At 41.2% G+C, this 23,533-nt stretch overlaps 1 long non-coding RNA gene across 4 annotated transcripts in view; it reads right to left on the bottom strand.

Moving 5' to 3' along the window:
* Window positions 1-21,018, bottom strand: part of LOC146796791 (uncharacterized) — a 280,965-nt gene extending 259,947 nt beyond the window's left edge. For all 4 annotated transcript variants that reach the window (XR_014969953.1, XR_014969954.1, XR_014969955.1 and 1 more), the window contains exon 1: window positions 20,938-21,018. This is a non-coding gene — a long non-coding RNA (uncharacterized LOC146796791). The remainder of the gene's footprint in view (window positions 1-20,937) is intronic.
* Window positions 21,019-23,533: the final 2,515 nt, after the last annotated feature.

Here is a 23,533-nt window from a genome sequence, read left to right as displayed (position 1 = left end):
AAAATCTGAAACTCTCTGCAGATAACAGACAGGAGCCCTTCTTATAGACAGTGAGTCCATCAATCACTCTGGTCTCAGGAAAAAGTTATCAAAAGAACTATCTCTTGATCCATGTGAAATGAAGAATTTTCCTTTGGCACAAAAGAAGGACATCTTTGATGCATAATCCTGTCTTAAAAACCCTTAGGAATGGGTGCCCATGAGATAAAGAAGTCAAATCTATTAGCCTTCAGGCAAATGTAATTGCCACAAAAAGGTTTTTAATGTTGAATCCTCAATGTCTACTGACACTAAAGACTCAAATTATAGGCACTTGGGATCCTCTGCGATCGTCATCAAATCCAAGCAAGGTAGGCAAGTGTTGAAGGGAGGTCTCAGATTGCAAAACCCTCTAAATAACTTCTGGACTAATCCATGGTCATCTGTCAACACATCCAAAGAACCTCTGGATTCTCTAATGGCTTTCCATTGAGGTCTCAATGTGGAGACTTTAAACCATCTTAATGGGAAGATAAACCTGAAACATATTTGATTGTTGAGGAACCAAATCCCTGGACTCGCACTATTTTCTAAAGGTGCAGCAAGGCCTCGTATAGGATTGCAGGGTAGAAGACTTCCTGAAAGACTATACTGATAATGCTAAAGTGTCTGAAAGATGACAGTTAACAGCCCCACCCTTCAAATTTCCAGGCCGTCAACTTGAACCTTAAAATGGACTTGTAACGGAGAGGAGAAACATGCAGAGCAGAAGGAAATATTGGAAGATATATCTCCTGGCAGACCTTTATCTTAATCAGGAGAGGAGACCAGAAAGAGTGGGGCCATTAAGGAGCCCCCACAATTACTGATGCCCTCCTCTGTTTGACTTGGTCAAATTCCTTGGAGCCATGGGTAAGAAAGTGTCCCCCTCGGCACGCCACCTTCGCCTTCACAATTCAGGGGGAAATAGCTTCTGAAATGACTTCGAAGGTGATGCAAACAAAACATTACTGGATCCCCCCGTGCTTGATAAATTTCTGAAAAAAAACTCTAATCTCTGCAAAATTCCTGTGAGGAGCAATCACCCTATTTAGCCTGTCTACTAAAGAGTTTGACACCTCTGAATATGAATGGATGTAATCTGTCATCAAACCATCAATTCTACCAAGCAATATCTCTGATCTGAAATCCTGGTTACAGAGACCGATCTTGTGCCCCTCTGTTTCATGAGACAAGGCTTTGCAGTCATGTTGCTCATTTTGATCATAATCTCTTTGTCCTTCAGGGGATTGGAGAAACTAGAGAGAGTCAACCGAGTGTCTTCATTCTCTCTCTATTTGGAAGATCTGATGCTCTGTGATGATGACCAGCCAACCTGCAACGGATGAAAACCCACCCAGGCACCCAGACCAATTATACTAGAATCCATAACAATTACCAAAGGGGATAAAAGAGAAAAAAGAACACACTTTGTTAGATTCTGAGGGGCATATTATCACGCTTTAGCGGCAGGAAACTGCCACTGAAGCTGCGATAATGTGCTTGATAATATGCCCTTGAGAATTCCAATAGAAGCCCATGTTCACACCAGAACATGGGCTTCTATTGGAATTCTCAAGAGCATATTATCAAGCCCATTATCGCCGCTTTGGCGGCAATTTCCTGCCGCTAAAGCATCAATAATTTTAATGCCATTCTAGATAATATGCCTCTGAGGCCTTAGCCACAATTGAAGCTCCTGGGCTAATTCCAGAGACATTGGCAGCTGGATTGCAAGATCCTAAGATACTAGTTTCCAAAGGCAAAAAATGTGCCCCATGACCTTGTTTAGGTGAAATCTGCCCCAAGACACCCAAAAGATAGTTGCCTCTATATCTCCTCGTGCTAACAACCAATTAGCTGCTGGTTGGAGAGATGACAGAAAAGAGCCTTAACATATCAACCTGAATATTTTGGTGTCCTCTTTCGAAAAAGAGTCCCGAAGCCTATATTCATCGAAATCTTGCTCTAGGTGGGACTGCTAAAGATTTATCAATTATCAATGAATTGACACCAAAATGACTCTTTTGTGTGAATTGTCATCAAGGATTCCGATGAAGTGTGAATCAGCCAATTTTTCAGCTATGGCTGGACTAACATTTCCTCATGATGTAGTACCACCACTGCAGGAGTCAAACCCTCGATGAAAACTCAGGGTGCAGATTTCAGTTCGAAGGAGAGAATTCTGAACTGCAAATGCCGACCCCCCCCCCCCCCCCCCTACCGTGAAGTGAAGGAATCTCTGATAAATTCCTTGATTTGGGATGTGTAGATACACAACCTGTTGCTTTATTGTAGATAGAAAGTCTCCTCTGGAAATCATTAGTCCTCCTACTTCATCAAGAAGAACTTAAACACTCATTCTTTGCTCTAGTAATGCATGTATTCCACTCAGGAGAACCTTTCTCTTGATGGGATTCTTGGGGATCGGTCCAGGGATGCCTCTGGACTCCTGAGGCCAAGATTGAAATGTTAAGTGATAACCTGTTTTGTTGAAATTCAAGACCAAGCAGTCTGTGATGCTTTCTTTCTAAACCATGTAAACGTCCATAATTCTTCTGCCTACTACTTGTGGGATGAGAGGTGATTCGTAATAACAAAGAATGTCCACGTTGTCTGATTGACTGAATCTGAGGCTTTATGCGCCTTCTTTGGCTGAAACGTCTTTCACCGACAGTCGTAGCATTTATATTCCTTTCTGGCAGAATCCCTCTGGTTCCTGCACCAGGACCTGAAGGACTTTGATGAACCTCCCTTTTATGGCAGCCTATGTTTTCTGTCCATGAAAAACTTTGTTATCATGGTGTTTAGTTTATCCTCAAACAGTTTTTGCAATTCAATGGAATCTTTAGCGGGGCAGATTTCTCTGAAAAGACTGTTCTCCAGTTCCTCATGCACTGTCTTCTTTTACTAGTATTGCTGGTCCTGAAGTGAGAGCCATGGATTTAACAATGTTTGGCCATACTTATGCTATAGATTTTGCCTCCTGTTCCATTTTCACTAACAAATGCAAACATTTGGTACCTTCCTGGATAGTAGCTGCCAATGAATCACAATCCTTCACCATGTAACGAGACTTGTAGGTCTCTGCCTTAGTAAGTAAATTACTGGCAGCAAAAGTCTTTCTTAAACCACTGTTCACTTTTTTATCAACTTTATCAACCTGTGAACAATCCTCCGGATGTATGTCTGTCCATCCTATAAGACGGGCCAGAACCAAATCCACCTTTATATTTTTGTAAATTATTTTATTGAGTGGATTATCAACAGAAAAAGAAAAACAAAGGTAACACCAAGAAAAGTACTGCACCTTTGCATAATAGATCTCATATCCAATAAAAAATCAATTCTTGTATACAACATTAAAGAGCAAGTTCAATGAAGATAAGCAAAGAATGGACTCGAGAAACATCAACAGATATAGAAAAAAGCAGCAGCCATTATTGAATACAACTTCTGTCCACTAGGACTATCGATTCATATATGCAGCGGTAAGGTGCTAGTGCGATGAAAATACAGTGCTAGCAGTAGAAAATCGAGGATAAAGTGCAAGTATCACTAGAGTATATAAAAAGAGCGTTAATCCTAATAAATATACCCATCAACACATTTTGTTATATATCCACTTAAAATCAAGACGAAAGAATGCAGCTTAATAAATGACAATTAAATATCCTCTATATCAAGTACTGCCTATATAATGGGATAACCTTATGAGCCTATGAGGATATGGAAATCAACAACCATTTTAAAAAGCAATATTAGAAAAATCTGACCAGGGCACAGCAAATCTTTGAAGAGATCCTATCCATCAGGCATAAATTTCCTCCCAGATATACGTCTTGACCATCTTCTATTGCCAAAGCAGAATCGAGGGCGATTTGTCTGACTTCCAATTCTGTAAAATTAAAGACCTGGCCACTGCTATAGCTATTGAGAAGAAATATCTCTGTAGTATTGACAAATGCTAGACCTCCATAGTGCACCCAAAAAAACTAATTTAAGAGTAGGAATAATCTGGACTGTTAGTGCCAAAGATTGACTAATCCTTTGAAAAACATCGGACCAAAATTGATGCAGCCCAGAGCAATAGAAGAAAATGTGATTCCACGACCATAGCTCTGGGCCCCCACATCTAAAACAGAATTCTCAGGAAGTTGGGTACATCTTATTCAGTCTTTTCGGCATATAATAAGTTAGCCATCTTGACAGGAATGCCATTTCTTTATAATTGGCGGCTCTCAGGGCTTTGTGACCTACTTCGCATATAAACTGCCATTCCTGTTTGCTAACATTGCAGCCTGTTTCTTTTAATAGTTTAGGGAAAAAGTTATCAAGCACTTTCTGTTCCCCCAACTGTGCTAGGCAAGAATACCAGTTGCTGACTCCACTTAGGCCCTAAACATATAATTGATGTAATATCCTTAAGGCTGTATTATTAGTCACTACATAATTTGTTCTTAAAAAGCTGGATATTTGATTGAAACTAAATAACAAAACTGCAAACCTAGGGGTGAGCTGCTGGGATAACATCTCGCTAGTAACCATATTAGATATACTAAAAAAATCCCCCAAACATTTAAAACTCACTTCCTTCCATAATTGCAGAGAACCCCAAGAAAGCTTGGCATTCACTATTTTTAGAATATAAGTGATATCTGGGAATGTTATCTAATTTAAAAAATACTTGTATATGACTAGCTAGGTCAGATATTGACTTATGCCTCGATATTTTGGAAATTTCAGGGAACTAAGAAAGACGGGGAGTTGAGTTGCACTCTCGTCCAACATAGTATTTAACAAACAAAAATCAAATTTAGATAGTATCATTGGGAGCTGAACCAAAAAATTAAATAATGCAGCCTGAGAGTAGAGCTATTAATTTGGAAGGGTGAGCCCCCCCCCCCAAAGATGTATCTAATTGTAAAACTGCTAAGGAAGTTCTAGGCTGTTTCTGTGCCCAAATAAAATTCCTAATTAATTTATGGAGTTCAATAAAATATGATTTAGCAATTTTAATGGGCAGGTGAGGCAACAAAAATCCAAATAATGGTAAAATAGACATTTTAAACAATGATACATGACCTATTAAAGTTAAAGGAAGAAGAGACCATCGTTATGAAAGCCTCCTAGTTTTTTCGAAGTTTTTTTTATAATTTAGCCTATATAGCTGTTCATAATGGCTAGTTACATATAAACCCAAGTATCTAAAATGTGTGGACATAGTCTGTTGAGGAAGAAAAGGCATAGATACCGAAGGAGCATTAAACCAGAGCACCTCCGTTTTTGCTTGATTTAACCTATATCTACCTATTCATGTAGAAGCGGCTACTTCATCAAATGCATTGAAGATATTCAACGGATCAGCTGATAAATAAAGAATGATATTGTCTGCAAATAATTTATTCTTTACTACAAGAGGCACTATCAGGCAATTATTGTGAATTTGTATTGCCAAAGGCTCTATAAAAAGTGAAAACAAAAGAGGGGACAGCGGGCATCCCTGTCTGGTCCCGCGTCGGATCTTAACTGTACCAGCCGATTCCTTATTGATTACAAGTCTAGCCTCTGAGCTTGAGTACAATCAATTTATCATTTTGACCAGTAAATCAGGCAAACCAATCTTAGACAGTATAAAAAACAGAGCCTTCCAGTCAACAAGGTCAAATGTCTTTTCTGCATCAAGTATTAAAATTGCTGCCTTGACCTTGTTGACTGACAGGTAGTCAATAGCTTGAGACAAAAAATATGTGTTGGAAGCCATTGATCGATAACTTATAAAACCTGCCTGATCCTATTGGACCACCTGTTGTGCAACAGGAGTCAACCTTGCTGCCCGGATTTTCATAAGTATTTTGTAGTCTATGTTGAAAAGGCTTATGGATCTATATGAGCCATTAGCGATGGGGTCCTTGTCTTTAAAATTTTTAGATATAGGTTCGCCATTTTTTTTATCAGATTATAAAATTTAATAAGAAAAGGTAGAAGCAAGGGTTCAAAGTCCTAAAAACTTCAGCAGGGATTCCATCGTTACCTGTGGCTTTTGCATTAGTTAGGTTTTTTAACACGTTACTGACTTCCGCTTGTGAATTAGGTTTATCGAGAAAATACCGCATACACATCGAGATAGTGGGCATTTCTAATGATTCAAAATAATGTGTAAGTGATGCTTGAGTTATTTTCTGCGTCTTCTCGTAGATCGTTTCAAAATGCCGAAGAAATAACCCTGCAATTTCCTCTTTAGAATCCACTACCCTATCCGAAAGTCACTCAGATTAGAGATGCTGTTTCGGATAGGGTAGTCGTTTATCAGGCATTTTTTTTAAGTTACTTGGGGCTTCCGAGTCTGAAACTGAAGAAGTCTGATCACCGGTGTTAACCCTGCCACTCTTCTGCGTTCTCTCTATGTCTGAAGCTTTTTTCTTCAAAGTCTTAGATACATTAGCCTCAGTGGTCCATAGGAGACTGGCATAAATGCTTGATTGGCTGGCAAAAGAGACCTTGATTGTCTAGGTCTGATTCTTTCAGAAGATCCCCCTCATCCTCAGAAGAGGCAGAGGAGACATGCTTCACTTATCGCCTCCTTTCTTCTCCATGATGTACTGAGATAATAGACTATACAAGTAATGCAAGTGATAACAGGTTGTATTTGTAGAAAAAACAGGGCTAAAAACAAACCAATTAAAAACATTAAAGAAGGCCATTATCCCAATAGCAAGGAAGATGCCTATCAGAGCAAAAGCTCCTATTTGGTTTACTATGTGCCAATCAAAAGTTGTGCCCCATCAATAAATATATACCCTCACTGGCACCTCTTTGCCTCCAGATTCCTTGCGTTGGGATAAACTAGAGAACACTAGTATTCCAGCTTCCCAAAATTTTGCTTGGTAAGCAGAAGAATGTGCTCCTCGTGTCCTCCCGTCGAACCAGGAAGTGATGGCGTTCCTACCCCTGGCTCGACCCGTCATGCTTGCTGAAGCCAGGACCACCTCGCTGCCACAGTTGGCGAACAGCCTGAGTCCATCCCTTACTCCCTGAGATCTCTGCTGGTCTCACCATGCCAAGACCATTTTCTGCAAACCAATCCTGGCATACGCTGTAGCTGCAGCTCCCAGTGGCGTAACACAAAATGATGAGACCCCCCTACAGAATGTGATGACAGGCCCTTGTGCCTAGCATACCTCACAGATTTTCATTAGCATTTGTCTGAATGGGGGCACCCTGAAGAGTTAGGGGCATTTTAAATGGTTGGGGGCCCTCCTGCCCTGCAGGGGCTGCAGTAGCCTCCATTACGACCCTGATAGCCCAAAGACGGCAGGCGAATGTGTCCAAGAGATACGAAAGAACAGTGGGTGGTTAGGGAGGTGAATTTATTTGTCAACTTGGGAGTGGATTGGTTCTCTTTGGGAGGCAGGACTTACTCAACAAGTAATGCCTCAAAGCAAGAGGGCAAGGCAGTATTTTGCAGGGCAGCGCTAGAAACAGACTGTCTGCTCTCCGCTCTGAAAAGTGCATCATTTGCACTTTCAGATGCAGTGTGCTCTATATTGTGTTCTATAGTGTGCTCTGCAGTGTTCAGGGCATTAAGGGTCACACCATATGGCCGTGCCATCCGTTATTGGCATGCTGTACGGGTCTCGTCTGTATAAATTTCTCTCTGATGTACTGGACGAGACACTTTGAATAGCTAATCTACTAATGACTCATTGGCCTATCGTAGGGGGCATAGTCCATACAAGCCCACTGCTAAAACTGTCATTACAATTTTTTAACTCAATACCCAGTACGGTACCCAAATTTCTCCTATCCCACCTACGGACACCTACAACACATAATTCACTTTCCTGTGCGCATACCTGCCAACTCATAACCTGCCACGTGTGTCACACGATTTCGGCTCTCTTCACCCGGCGAGGAGCCGAAATCACACAGTGGCATGGAGAACGAGCTGAAAACCACTGCAAACAGTGAATTTCCGGCTCGATTTCGGAAGCTGTAAGCAGCCGATGTCCATTAAAAGATGTGGAAACACCCCAGGACACCGGCAACATCCTCCATGACCCTGTGTTTTGGGAGAGGTGGTGGTGTTTGGTGAGGGGCAGAGTGCCTCTTAGATAGCTCTGGGCACCAGGCCCCACCCCCACCAAGGCCCCGCCCCCTCCTCACACGTTAAAGTGATTTTGTAAGTTGGCTCGTATGTGTGCGGTCTAAGCCACAGACACATCTATAGCTCTGACATAGCCTTGTGGAAGAAATATGTTGACTTCTTCTGTATATGGCAGTTATCCTGTAATAACAGAATCACAAGAAAATATACATCTCCACAGATATTGAGTACAGAGTATCACAGGTTAAGATAGTGTGGCAAAAATATTGAGGCCCAAAAGATCATGAATGTAAGTTTATATAGATAAGAATTAGTTAACCATATCTTACCCTACATCTATGAAGCATGATTATATATATAACTTCAAGGTACATAGATGTGGAGCTAAAAATACTAGTAAATCTATACTTACCTATATGCACTTGCCTTCTCTGTATTTTGCTCCTGCATATTTTTTGCCATGGAATTTTAGCCTCACAAAATGTTTTTGTCTTCAACATTCTGTCATACAATCAAGGACAAGGGGAAGTGGAAACAGCATTGAAGGCCTGGGTTTATAGTGCTGCTGAGGCGAGATGTGCAAGGGAAGTGTGTACAGCAGGGGGATTGTCAGACTTTTTGGTGATCAGGCTGTTATAAGTTGACTTATTGGTGGAGACTCTCCTGGAGTAGTCAAACATTTGGGCGGATACTACGTAGTGAGGTGTCACTTAAGGAGACGGTTTATCAGCCTAGTGGAAGGGCAAGAGGGATAGAGCCTGCCATATCTGGACGTTGGATAGTGTTCATGGTCCTATGAGCAGGGTAGGGTAATGCCTGATGTTTCTTCATCTCATCCTTATATTTCTTGAGTCCAAGTCTGATGCTGCTTCTGGTGCATGTGGGTCATTCTCCAATGGAAACTACTGTGTCATCTGACATATGTTCGGTGCATGCTCCTCCAGAGATTGCTGTGTCTTCTGACATATTCTTTGGTGCATGCTCCTCCAGAGACAGCTGTGTCTTTTGTGGTTCTTTCTCCACCAGAGACTGCTATGTTTTCTGACATACCTTTTGGTTCCTGCTCCACCAGATACTGCTGTGTCTTCTGTGGTTCCTGCTCCATCGGACACTGCTGGTCTTCTGACACTTTTTTTTGTCTCGTGGTCTACTGGTATCCATATTTATTAAGAAGGAGGAATCTAGATGAAACCCAGGTTGGATCTTCAGGAGGCCACACTTTGTGTGCCACCAGCTTCCTCCTGGAAGATCAGGAGCTCTATGAGCTCCTGCTTTTGTACAGACTTGAACAGAAGGGAGAGGCTCCCCACAGACCAAGGACCCCATCTGTGAGCAGTAGACATGGTGTCAGGAGGACTAAGCAGTCCAATGCCTTCTTGCCCTGGTGTTAAAGTTTTTTTGGAAGGTCTCTTTGTCTAGTAGGTCTTCAAGACCCTCTTAGTGCCTTGCAACTATTGAGGGAGATGCATACAGTCAGGAACCCAATGTGATTGAAAAGAAGTGAGAAGCTCAACCAGAGGGCAGCAACACAGTGGAAACAGAATGCAGAGACAAAGTGAGGGCCTAGTACTTCCCCTGGAAATCCTAAGGTAACCTTCTTGTGGTCAGACGCAGCCGCAGCGTCTTGTGCTTTATTCAAAGAGAGGAGATGAACTTTCTAGTAGGACCTTGTGAAACCTCCGTAATTTGGTGAATTTCACCCTGCACTTATTGTACAAAATTCTCTAAATGATCACACACCAGGGGCTGTTGTTTGCACCAGTTAGCATCTGATGCTAAAATATAGCTCTAAGGGCCACATGTATGTATCTTTTTTGTTGTTGCAAATGGCCCGATTCGCAGAATCGGGCCATTTGTAACCGCCAAAAATACTTTTTGCATGTACAGATATTATATTTATAAATGGGATAACGATTCGGTATTAGGAAGGGGTGTGTTAAGGGCGTCCCTTCCTAATAGCGACTCGCAGCTCTATGTATGAATGCTTGGCACTGAAAAGCAACATTCGCATTTTACTGCCTACTTAAAGTAGGTGGGAACCCAGTTGCAAAGAGGAAGGGGTCCCCTGGAGACCCCTTCCTCTGTGCATGGTTGCAAAAATGTTTTTTTAAGAGCAGGCAGTGGTTACTGAAAAGTTTCATTTTTGTTTTTGAAATGCATCCCATTTTCCTTTAAGGAAACCGGGCAGCATATAATGCATCAGTGCATCCAAAACTGACACGATGAGGCATTTTATGCTGAAATATAGCACAACCTGATGGCTTTGCAGTTTGCATAATTATGCAGAAATTTCACATAATTACACAAAGGCAGATTTAGGTGAATTTCGCACTCCACTCGTGCAAAGTCACCTAAAGTAACATAAATTGGTAGAAGTGTTAACTTATTATTTGCTTTCCAGAGCAATACTTGTTTTCAGCTGGAAAGATACCTAAAAATAGCACAAAGTAGTATTACTTTGCAGGAAGGCGGAGTCCCTTGGATGGCGCTTGGGCATTTTAACCGTATCCCCCATGGTTTATTCTGCACACTCCTATCTGCTTACATTCGTGCAACAGATAAATACACATCCCCGAGGCTGGCGCAAAGTTGAGAAATGTTTTTATTTGTCCAATCGTTTCACCCTTTGCATGTGTTGAATGCTGCACAGGACACCACACATACACAATGGGGAAACGTTTTAAAGTTAGTTTAAGCATGGTGTTTTGTACTGGAAAGAGCCCTTACGGTACCATATCTAAGTTAGACATAATGCACACTCATGGTGGAAAGGTGTGTGTGATGCTAGACACTCCAGTTGCGTGTCCATGCTTGGCAAAACTGCAGCAGTGCATATCTTTGTAGCTATGGCACTGTCCTGCTGTCTCCTTACCCTCACAGCAGCAGAGCAACATTGGTTCTGAGGTGCGTTGTGGTAAATAATAGTACATTTGTGCTTTACATTTACAAGACAAGCAGTTAAGCTCCTCTCCTTGTCCACTCAATAACTTTCGGCTGTTGACTACGTCCTCATACAGAAGGTACTACTGTGGCTGACCAGCTCCCCTGCCCTCATCTTCCCTCTTCAGAGCAGCAGAATTAGTCAGCAATGTGTTTTAGAACCTCCCTCCACAGCCTCCTGCCAGTGTGTGCTGCCCATCCTCAGTGATGAGCAATATTTGCATTTATTCCAACAGACCAATTATGCAGACTGTTTTGGGATTTTCTCAGGAGTTCCCAGTGAGTTTGGCAGCATCCAGAGCTCTTAGTGGAGTTTGGCAAATGTACAAACTGTTGGCAGTGCAAGCTTTTCTAACAACAAGAAGGAGTGATTTAATGCAGAAACATAAAATGTTGCGCATGCACACACACACATACATATATAAACACATTCACCCATACCTATTAGCACGCTTTGGTGCTGGGGTAGGTTATAAAGCAGACCAAGCCAAAACTAACTGCTCTTATAGATTTTTTGATACACTCGCTCGAAAGTACCTAAGCACACTGCTGGGACCAGGCCTCACAACGCACCAGTCCCCACAAAAATAGTGTTCGTCTGGTTCTGACATGGTTAACCCACGCTGTGAAGACCGAGCCGATCCCCACAGCATGGGACCAAGATCTCGCCTGAGATCGAAACGTGTCTGTTGTTTGCCAAAATAAACCCGTAATACTTTCACCTTTGAAACCGGAGTGGCTCGCTTTTTCCTGGCAGGATTATAGGGGTCCTCGTTTGGATAGATAGATAGATAGATAGATAGATAGATAGATAGATAGATAGATAGATAGATAGATAGATAGATAGATAGATAGATAGATAGATAGATAGATAGATAGATAGATAGATAGATAGATAGATAGATAGATAGATAGATAGATAGATAGATAGAACACATCTATTTTAGAACAAAGGCCGCTGCACACCAGTCTCCGGTAGAGTTCACAGATTTTATTTCACGTAGCAAACACCAACATATTTCAACTCTTACGAGTCTTGCTCACGGTTAGTGAGTCCTTTGTCAATTTCATCTATAAATACAAGTTACCCATCCTGCCTAATATGCGGAATTATGGGATTTGTGGTTTAACGTACATTAATAACATTTCAACATTTACGGGCTGATTCCGATGTTGGACGGGCTCAGGTCCGTCCGACATCGGTCAGGAGCCGTAACCGACCGACCTGCTGTCGTTGGTTATGGCCCTGCTAGTATGATGCGACCAAACAGGGTTCGGTTGCACTCGTATACAAGACAATGCAGGCATGCATTCCGAGCGGAATGCATGCCTGCATTCTTGAAAGCAGGGGTGCAGTTCATCCCTGCACCCTGTGGGTGGCACTGCAAGGTGCCTGCCACCGGGTGCAGGGATTCACAGAGGGGCACCATAGGTGCCCCCAGGCCACCAAACGGCAGCCTCGCACCCATAGGGGCCCTACTGGGGGCCCCCATAGACAGTTTCCGACTGCCTTTTCGTGCCGGAAAAACCGGCACAAAAAGGCAGTGACAAACTGCCATCGTACTCCCTCGGTCGCAAAGAGGCGGCTGGGGGAGTACTGGGAGATTTCTGGATGGCGGACGGGCTCTCCGAGCCTGTCGTCCGCAATCCGGAAATCCGTGCTGGATTCCTTTCCGACTGAGCCCATCAGAATGGCTCGGTCGGAAAGGAATCCGGCCGACATGATCCGAATCGGAGCCCTTCCGACCGAAATTGGAATCGGCCCCTAAATGTATCTTTTTCAATTCATGGAAGGGAATGATTTTAATGTAGATTTTTTATAATGAAATCAATCAAAAAACAAGGGAGTTACCCCAGTGTGAAACTCACAAAGGGACGGGGTATCAACTTGCAACAGAAACAAAAATGTCCCTATTAAGAAAGGCCTACGGGAATATCCTATTGGTTACGTGTCTAATCTTCACAAATTCTGTTGGTTGTTTCATGAACCGAATTTCAACATAGAATCTACATGCAGTAGCTTGTATATGCACTAAAAAAATCTAAAATACTTATCAGTAAAATTACAATTATTTATTTGTAAATGAACAACATAAAAATATCAACATAAAAATATATCATTCCCTCCCAGAATGGGTTACAATCTTTTAATCAAATTCAATTAATCATAATAAAAACAATCTTTGTGAATACATGTCACAAGAATCATCATCAAAGTCGACGCGGCGTTTCGGTGATTTCACCTTCCTCAGGACTAAAAACAGTTTGATAAAATCTCAATTGTCTTGTAATGGAAGGGATAGACGTTTTAATAAAATTGTCCAAATGGAATAACCCTTCCGAATAGAGGCATCTACTGATGAATAAGCCTTATTTTCAGTTGAGATAAGAATTATATTTATGTCCGTAAGAGCCACCGTGGATATACTCGTATTTTTCAAGAGAGGCCCACTTTAAAATTTGGGGAAAATATCTCACAAGATTCAAGGGCGTGTAAATCCTTTTCGTTTCTTCAGCTTTAATCGTTAGATAAGGAATTTACATCTGACAGGCCAACGAAAGTAGATTTTCTCAATTAATCACTTTCCTGTGTTCAATCCTCAACAGGACAACATGGCCTCCCTGCTCTTACGAACTCGAGGAGTTCGTAAGAGCAGGGAGGCCGTGTTGTCCTGTTGAGGATTGAACACAGGAAAGTGATTAATTGAGAAAATCTACTTTCGTTGGCCTGTCAGATGTAAATTCCTTATCTAACGATTAAAGCTGAAGAAACGAAAAGGATTTACACGCCCTTGAATCTTGTGAGATATTTTCCCCAAATTTTAAAGTGGGCCTCTCTTGAAAAATACGAGTATATCCACGGTGGCTCTTACGGACATAAATATAATTCTTATCTCAACTGAAAATAAGGCTTATTCATCAGTAGATGCCTCTATTCGGAAGGGTTATTCCATTTGGACAATTTTATTAAAACGTCTATCCCTTCCATTACAAGACAATTGAGATTTTATCAAACTGTTTTTAGTCCTGAGGAAGGTGAAATCACCGAAACGCCGCGTCGACTTTGATGATGATTCTTGTGACATGTATTCACAAAGATTGTTTTTATTATGATTAATTGAATTTGATTAAAAGATTGTAACCCATTCTGGGAGGGAATGATATATTTTTATGTTGATATTTTTATGTTGTTCATTTACAAATAAATAATTGTAATTTTACTGATAAGTATTTTAGAGTTTTTTAGTGCATATACAAGCTACTGCATGTAGATTCTATGTTGAAATTCGGTTCATGAAACAACCAACAGAATTTGTGAAGATTAGACACGTAACCAATAGGATATTCCCGTAGGCCTTTCTTAATAGGGACATTTTTGTTTCTGTTGCGATTTTTTATAATGTACATTGTAACCACATAGCTTTAATGTTGTTAGACATACTGTGTTATTATTATTAACCTAAAATATATCTATTCTTATTGATAGGTTCTCTATTGTAGGCTGAGTGCTGCTTTTGTTGGCAGTTCTACCGCCTTTGTTGTTTTGAAATGGTGGGTTTGTTTTGTTATCAACTAAGGGTCTGATTTCTAATGGCTAAGGGCCCCATATTACTATTGTCCTTAAAAGTTAATCACCCACTCTATGCAGGAAATTGCCCTATATGGATATTATTCATTAATACGAGCTGTGTGCTTATTGTTATCTACTATTTATTTATGTGTGTAAAATTAGTATGTATTTGTTTAAAAGCTGAACTGATTTTAGATCTCTTTTCTGATAGTTTTTAAGTATTATTGGTTCTAATGTATGTTCTAGGTATCAAACAATTCTGTATTTCCTTAGTGTTGATATTGCTGCTCCAGATAGGTGCCTCTTAGGTGGTTGTTGATTCCTATCTGATTCTTCCTCTTGTTTTCTCTATTTACACCATTCAATTATATGTGTATATATATATGTGGGTCGGGTCCCCCTTTCTCCTGTTGAATTGGTGTGCAACTAATATTTCACTATCTGCATAAAACAGTTTATATTCGATTTCTTGAAGCTATTGAGTTGTATGAAACTATTGTTCTCATGTTGGAGTATAGTCTGTGGATGTTGGTTCCTATGTGTATTTTTCACACTCAGTGTGGTTATCTCTATCTATACATGGTTTAAAATAATATTTTACTAAACTCAAATTGTTTAACATCTTACAAAATAAATTAGATATATTTCCATATCCATCATGTTTGATTCTCATATATTTTACAAGTGTACATACAAATCCTCATCTGCATTGAGACCAAAAGACACCTTCATGCGTAGTCTAATGATGTATTTACTTTCCAATCTCCATGCTGTAGTGTCCTGTCTCCATCTCTCTCATTTTTGGGAACAAGTGCCACTCCATAGTATCTCAAAGTTTTCCAATTGTTGTCATGTTCTTGGGCATGATGTTTGGCAATTACGCAGCTCATATCTTTATGTTGAACAATCCGTATATGTTGCAGTATTCTTTTCTTTAGTGGGCAAATTGTGCTTCCCACATATTTTAAGCAACATATACATTCAATGATGTGTACTATGAATTGCGTATTGCAGGTTATCTTTTGTTCAATCATGACAACTTTTCTTTGATGTTTCTCATATTTTTGCCTATTCTACATGCCTTTCAGCCGTTGCATATGAAAAAACCTTTGTTTTGTTGTTGTAGCCAATTTTCTGATTGTTGGTTGGAGGAATGGCTTTTTACCAATCGATCTTTAATGGAGCGTACTTTTCTGTATGTGATTAGAGGTTTTGAGCCTACTACTTTTGCAATCTCATTACCATTATTCCAATGTTTCTGAAAAATCTTGTTTATATTTAGGTGTTCTTTGTTGTAGGTTGTAATCATTCTGAGATTTCCTCCTTTCTCATTTGTCTGGTTAGGTTTTTCTGTTAATATCTGTGCTCTTGTTTTGTTATGTGCTCTTTTTGCCCCTGTTCAATATAGGGTGCTGGATATTTTCTCTGATAGAATCTTTCTTTACTTTTTTTTAACTGAGCTAAGGTATCTTCTTCTCTTGAGCAATTTCTTTTGGTGCGGAAAAATTCTCCATATGGGATACTCTTGATTAGTGCCTTTGGATGGAAACTGGTTCCATGTACAACACTGTTTGTTGCAGTGGGTTTCCTATACATGGTTGTTGCTAGTTTTTGATTGTTGACTAGATTCGGATGTCTAATTAGTCAATTTGTGTGTCATCTATGTTATATGTAAAGCTCAAAGTTTGCTCATTTTGATTGATGGCTTTGAAATATTGTTCAAATTCCTTTTGTGTTGCATTCCATATTAGGAATAGATCATCCATATATCGCAAACAAATTATTATTTCCGATAGATGTTGTTCAGATATGTAATTCCATGCAATTTCCCTCTCCCACTAGCCCATGGTCGGATTTGCATTGCTGGGGTAGAAGGAATGTCATGTAGTTCCTATACAACCTATACAGGATCTGCACGTTTGTATAACACAAACTGTGGGATTGGTAGCAGACTGATTCTGTGCACCCCCATCGGGTATGTTAGCCTGTCTGTATCAGCTAGCTCTTAGTGCCACTAGAATCTCCTCTTATCGGGGAGAGAATAGTTTTTGGCAACCTCACAACATGACAACCCTGATCCCTCAGAATCGTGGAAACAATATACCACCTTTCGCTCAGTCACTCATGCTCACTTACTTTCTCTCAGAGAGATACACAGAATAAACAGGCTGGGCGTTTTCAATAAGGATGTATTGAACAGTTGTTATTCTAGTGTAGAATAGATGAGCTGCAACAACCATTAGACAGTAGCAGAGATATATGATTAGAATTACTATGAAAGTAAAAGGATGGTACATTTCTACCATTTTGCAGTAATCATGAATATATACAAGTACATAAAATACATGATGAAATGTGTGTACTCCTACAATGCCTCCCTAACTAGTTGTACCTAAATGTACCTAGCATCTGTGTAGGTGTTATGCCAAGAATCCCTCTAGGATCAGGTCAACCCCAATACCTGAGAATGAGAGAATATGTGATCCTGTCCCAGTCTCGAGTTGGACACCCCGCAAGGGATTTTAGACCACTGCGAGCTAGAGTGTCTGCATGAAGGAACCTCAGCGCCTCTAGTCAGTGTGTCAGCTGGGAAGTCACGGTCTCCTCTCCCCTTCTAAGCAAGATGTGATGTATATATATCCATAGGTCTCCCCAGGGGTCCTACCTTGCTGTGTTACTGTGTCGGCCTAAAGGATGACATCGGGCCTGAACTTTATACAGAGATATTATACAGGAGATGTTAGTCCTGCTGTGCTTCCAATAACCTCATGCATAATGTATGAGATTCAAACTAGGGAAAAACCCGTGTTCTGAATGCAGTGTTGTATCTAGGTAAAAGGTCAGTCCCTAAGAACCGTTATCAATGTAATGTAGGGAAGAATATAGGTGAAAGGTTGCAATGTTACCTGCGCCTATTTAAGGCACCTATATGGAACATAACAGTAAAGCCCCATAGCAGGTCTGCAAATCTGCTGCTATAGCTGTTGATTGAAGAAGATGTTGTTGTGTAAGCACATTTCAGTCATTTCCAGAATCATTTTTGAGTGATTGGTTTCTCTGATATTTCCTTGTTTGAGAAAGTAGTTCATCGCATTTAATACTTTGTCATGTTTTATGAAAGTATATAAATAAACGACATCAATGGGTACAAGTTGGAAGCTCTTTTACCATTCAGTTTCAGATATTACCCTGAGGACATCTCCGGTATCTTAAACATATGATGATAATGTTTTTACCATGGGTGGGATGTAGTGATCCACATATTTGGAGACATTTTCAAACATTGATCCGCAGCCCGATATGATTGGCCTCCCGGAGGATTGTTTAGAGTTTTATGCATTCTGGGGACAAAGTGTATTGTAGGCATCATTGGGTTGGTAGTTATCAGAAACTGATAGTCCTCTTCACTGAGCAGTGTTTCATCATACCATTATTTAGTTTTTTTATTAAGGTTCATCATCAGTGTCTCAATTGGGTTATATTTCAATTTTTTGTAGTTGTTTGTATAATATAACTGTCTATATGCTTCTCTGATATAGTTCTCCTTGTCCAGAATAACAATATTGCCACCTTTGTCCACTGGTTTGAATATTAATGATTCATTTTCGGACAGATTCTTTCTACCTTTCTTTCGAATATTGTAAGGTTTTCTTTGCTATATAGGCTGTTGTTGTTAGTTTTTATTTTTTCTAGATCATTGATCACTGCATCAGACGAGATATCTGCTTTGTTTCCTGGAGCCAAAATGGGACCGAAGTTGGATTTTGGTTTAAAGGAGTTATGTGTACGATAATTGGTCTCCCATTCCGATTGTTCCATAATCTGACTTTTGGTCAAATCTTCATCATCAAAACCATGCATTAGATTAGATTAGATTAGATAGCAGCTTGATGTCACTGGTTTGATCTATTGTTAACTTTTCCTGTTAGTTACTTGTGATGAGTTCTCTTGGTTTGAGTTCCTTGTTAGAGAAGTATTTAGCAAGTTTGATTTTTCTTATGAACTTGTAGATAACAATGTTAGTTTCCACTATGTCTATATGTGCTCAGGACAAAAAGAAAGGCCTTTATTGAGTAAGGAAAGTTCATGTTTATTTAATTGATAATTAGATAGATTAATTAACAAATGTTGCGCTTCTTTTCTTTCTTCTTCCAAAGTGGTTGTTAATATTGTTTCTTTTGTCTGGTGCGTGGAGGGTAAATGTTTCTTCCCATGCCCTCTTCTGCTTTCTGATGCCTTTTTCGTTGTGTCTTGCTTGGCCTCCACCTATATTGCATCCTAGGCCCTTTCCTTTTGAAGTCTGATGGTCTGGATACATTAATTGCATTTTTTCTAATAGGGTAGCCCTTATCATGCCGTCTGAGGTTCCTTCTCCCTCACTGTAATCCATATCGGATTCACTTATTTCCTCTAGTGGTAATGTTATCTTTATTTTTGAATCTGTTAAATGTTGTTTCTTTAAAGCATCAAATCATCTTGCAAATGTATAGACTGTTCCATTGAGATAATCCTGTTCATCCCTTAAATATTTTCTTTGTTTTCTGGCTTCTATGATCAAGTTTCTCTAATCTGTCTTCCATTTTCCTATAATACAGAACCTATCACTAAGAATAGATACATTTTAGGTTAATAATAATAAAACAGAATGTCTAGCAACATTAGAGCTATGTGGTTACAATGTACGTTATAAAAAAATCAACATTAACATCATTGCCTTCCATGAATTGAAAAAGATACATTTAGTGCCCGATTCTGATCTCGCTCGGAAGGGCTCCGGACGGCATCCGTCAGTAGCGAGTCTGAGTCATACGCGTGATTTCCGTGTGACTTGTACAGCTTTACGAGCGAGCAAGTATGATGCAATAATCGCCTCGCGCTCCGATTCCCTCCGGATGACTCCGCCATGGCCGACACACACAGCGCAACGGGGCAGATTCCCGGACGACCAAGTACAATGCGCCCGCCGAGCAGCTGGATTGAGTCAGAGTCTCCGACTCGAAAATCCACCAAGAAGCGGACTTCGGGGGTCCGTAGCGGGCCCACCTTCTACCAGGCTGTGATATTCTAAGTATTACATTTATATGTAATCAGCCTAGGTCTTCCTAGCTGCTCAGCCAGAGTGAGAGATGGTAGCGGAATGTTGGTGTAAGAGCTGAAGAGGCTGGAGGAAGGGCTGGCAACTGGAATGAAGACTGATGTATATGTTTACATGGAACCAATAAAGAAACCAACAAAACTCCTCCTGGCTACCTGTCTTAAGATACAACATATTTTGGCGACAAGCGGACCTGGACTCAAGCGTCTTTAAGGATTGTACTGAAACCAAGAGAAACTTTAAAAGAGATTACAGAAACCAAGAGATTACAAGGGATTTGAGAACCAAGACAGAAGAAATCAAGACACAAAGTAAAGAGTGTTCTATTTGGAGCAACAGGCAAGCCAGCCCCACCAGTGTCCATGCCATCGGACGGCCCTACCACCGTGTTTGCCCAGCCTGTACTTGCTCCATGAAATTCTCTGCAGGTATGAACTGTTTTCATAGTGGATGTTTGGATTAAGTCTATCAACTTTCACATCCTATCGTCTATGTCACTAGGATGCTTCAAATGTGTAATAGATGTGTAGCTGCACAGATGCGATTTATGGACTGTCTCAGTGAATGGACTTCACAGGTGCCACACAGGAGCTAAGTGGCTCTACTCATTTTGTGCTTTGGATGAACATGGAGTGCGCAAGCAGTGGGTGTGCGGAGTATCTAAATTGTGTCCGAGTTCACTCGCTGTTATTTACATTGGAGCTGGTTTACCCTTCTCATTGTCTGGGACAGCAATCAAATGATCAATCTGTGTTTACAGTTGTACACGTTTAATACAGCGGTCTACCAGCTATCTCCAGTCACATAAAGGATGTTATTTCTTACTGATAATTCGACGTGAAAGTTACTCTACACTACAACAGTGTTCTGCATGTGTATTGGATTGGCACACATCTGCACGCTGTGCCAGCGTGTTCTGGACGTCGATGACAGAGTTTGGATTGGGAGTGCAACTTTTATTTGGGTGTTTTGACAAGGTTCGCGCTCCCTGACTTCAACTTTACAAGTACAGTGGCATGGAGCACTTAGGCCACGTCTGGTGTACTTGCATTCGACCATTATAGAGAATGTTGGAGGTGAGCCCCTTTTCATCTTTGATTGTTACCCTCCTTTGAGCCATCTCGCTGCCTGCACCAGTTCAACCGCTTCTCTTGTTTTTTTAAAAAAAATGCTGGCGTGTGTCAGTATTAGTGCGCACACTCCTACCTGCATGATGACGCAGACCTTCTGACTTCTAGCTCTTCATGAAGCTCTGTGACGCCTGTCATCGCCCGACTCTTTCTCTTCTTTGGATGTATTGGTGCACGCACCGTGAACCACTCTGCATCAGCGTGACACAGCGCGCCGCCATATTGGGATTGGTGTATCTCACCAAGGCCGTAGGCCGCGTCTGTTCTGCTTCGCCAGTCATGTTTTTCATTCTGCATGGAGTTCGTTCTGTTCTGCAGTATTAACATTGGCGAGATTGGCTCCTGCTCTCATGGTTTGTCTGTTATCCGCAGGACATTGCAGGTACTTCATTTTCTTTGGGTTTGTCCACTTCGGAGCATTTTTACGCAGTTGGGGGGCTGTGGTGGACTCTTCTTGGTGACGGTGCCCCGGTGTTTTCCATTGTTGCCTTGCCTTCGCATAAGGTTATCTCTTTGAAGTGACATTTGCTGATACAAACTCATCCTGATGACAATGCCCCGCAGACTTTCATTGCCGTTTTGCGGTGCTGAGGGTTCTGTCTTTGTAGTGACTTTAGAGTGCACATTTTAGTTTTGTAACGTGCGATATATTTTATTGGATTGCTGTCATCGCATTTTGTATTCAGTCTGCCTTTCCTAATTTTGGGAGACATTGCTCACTGGAGGAATGTATCCATCATATTATGTTACAGTGAGGTTATTGTCAGCATTGTTTGAAAAGTGAATGTTCATTGTGTTACAAGAAGTCATCTTTTATGGCATATTTGTGGCTAACTTTTTTGTGAGCACAGGGAATTGCTGAGCCAAATCGGGTGAGAGATCGCTCACCGGCGTGGGGCACAGTTCACTAGTGTTCTACAGTTATTGGAATAGTACTTGTATTAACCATGCAATGTTATCATATGTCGTGATGCCACTGTTTTATGCTTACCAAAGGATGGGTCGTCCATGTGTTCTACTGGGTGGTCATCACAGTGATCCCTTAACGGAGGGATGGATTTGGGTAATAGTCCCTTCACATTTGATTCCTTTTGTCAAAGATTGGGTTGGGTTTGAGTCCCGGTTAGTGACCTCTACATGAGGTTCGGGTCATGGGTTAGTTCCCATACATATCGTTATTTAGTTTAACCCTTACACAGGGTTAGGATATGGGTTAAGTCCCCATTTACATGTTGCGCGCAGTACTAAGGTAAACCCTACATAGAGTGAGTGTTATGGGTGCTAGCCCCTCACACAGTTTCATGGTTCGCTGTCCCATATCTTGTTAGTTCCCTTGTAGTTGGGATTGGTGTCATGGAGTGTTTTACCTTTTGCAACACTCCACATTTCTTCTTTGGGATTGGTTGTGGGGTGTGTTATCCTATGTTACAAAGTATTACTATTTGTACTTGTATTTCTACAAGTTTATGCGTCATAACGTTTTGATAATTTTTCATTGGGGAGGATGGGGGATATTGATGCAGATATATTTTGATGTCGTTTTTTGCCCATCTTTTCTTGATTTGTATTGTTCACTCTATTGTGATGTTTTACTTTTAGTTGCATCCCTGAATTACGATCATTACCGCTTTCTTGTGTATGGTTCTCTCCTTTAGAATTGTGATTTTTGTTTCTATTTAAAGGAAAGGGATAATGTTATATCCTAAGTATTACATTTATATGTAATCAGTATAGGTCTTCCTAGCTGCTCAGCCAGAGTGAGAGATGGTAACGGAATGTTGGTGTAAGAGCCGAAGAGGCTGGAGTAAGGCAGTGGTGGCTGGTGACTTTTGAAAGTGGTGAGGCGTAAAAGTTGGGGATGAGTTTTAAGTAGCGGGCAACCACTGCCTTTTCATTTACTTTCGCCTTGTCATAATTTTGAAAACTCTGTACCCCCACAATGGGGGCCCCACTGCACCCATTTTGCTTAGAATCACAAGTACAACTGAAATACTTGACCACTGTCCTGTGTGCTCTGCAGAGAGGCCAATGATTGGATGGCCATGTATTTTGAACTCCTTTTTCATCCACTGACAAACCCTGTGAGAAACTCACAGAGACTTCAACCCTCACCGCTTTCAAATGCCACCAGCCACCTTTGCTCACTGCAGCCTCCTCTCTACAAAGAGGTCCCTGACGGCCATCTGAGCTACGAGCATCCAAGGGCCTGCCTCGCCCAGCTCCTCGTGTAGCCCGGAGTGCATGATTCGGAGTGGTTGCGGCAGCATCTGAGGCAGCTTTGTAAAGTTCTCCACCTTCTCCCTAAGCAAACTCAAACCCCAGTGGTGCAGGCTCTTGTTCTACGTCGACTGACAGAAAGAGTGCATTATACCTAGGGCTACCCCAAAAGACTGCCCAGACTACAACGGGCCCAGAACTGGGCAGCAAATCTGTTAATGAGTAGAACGAAATTCAATTCAGCATCCTCAGCTCCAATCTGTCCTGCAGCTCCCGGCATTGCACCATGACACCCAGCTGGGCATTTGTTGCCCTTTCTATAAAGCATTTAATCAGCATCATCAGTGAGAAAGAATATATTGGAACAAAGATTTCCTGTTTCCACTGCCGGCCGGCCTTCCTCTTCTGCCAGGCTGCCATAGTCCGATTGGTGAAACAACCCCCGGGCTCTGGTA

The sequence above is a fragment of the Triturus cristatus genome, chromosome 10 (assembly GCF_964204655.1).
Source record: "Triturus cristatus chromosome 10, aTriCri1.1, whole genome shotgun sequence".
Lineage (NCBI taxonomy): Eukaryota > Metazoa > Chordata > Amphibia > Caudata > Salamandridae > Triturus > Triturus cristatus.
The sequence above is the reverse complement of the archived record's forward strand: the minus strand, read 5'-3'. Positions and strand labels throughout refer to the sequence as shown.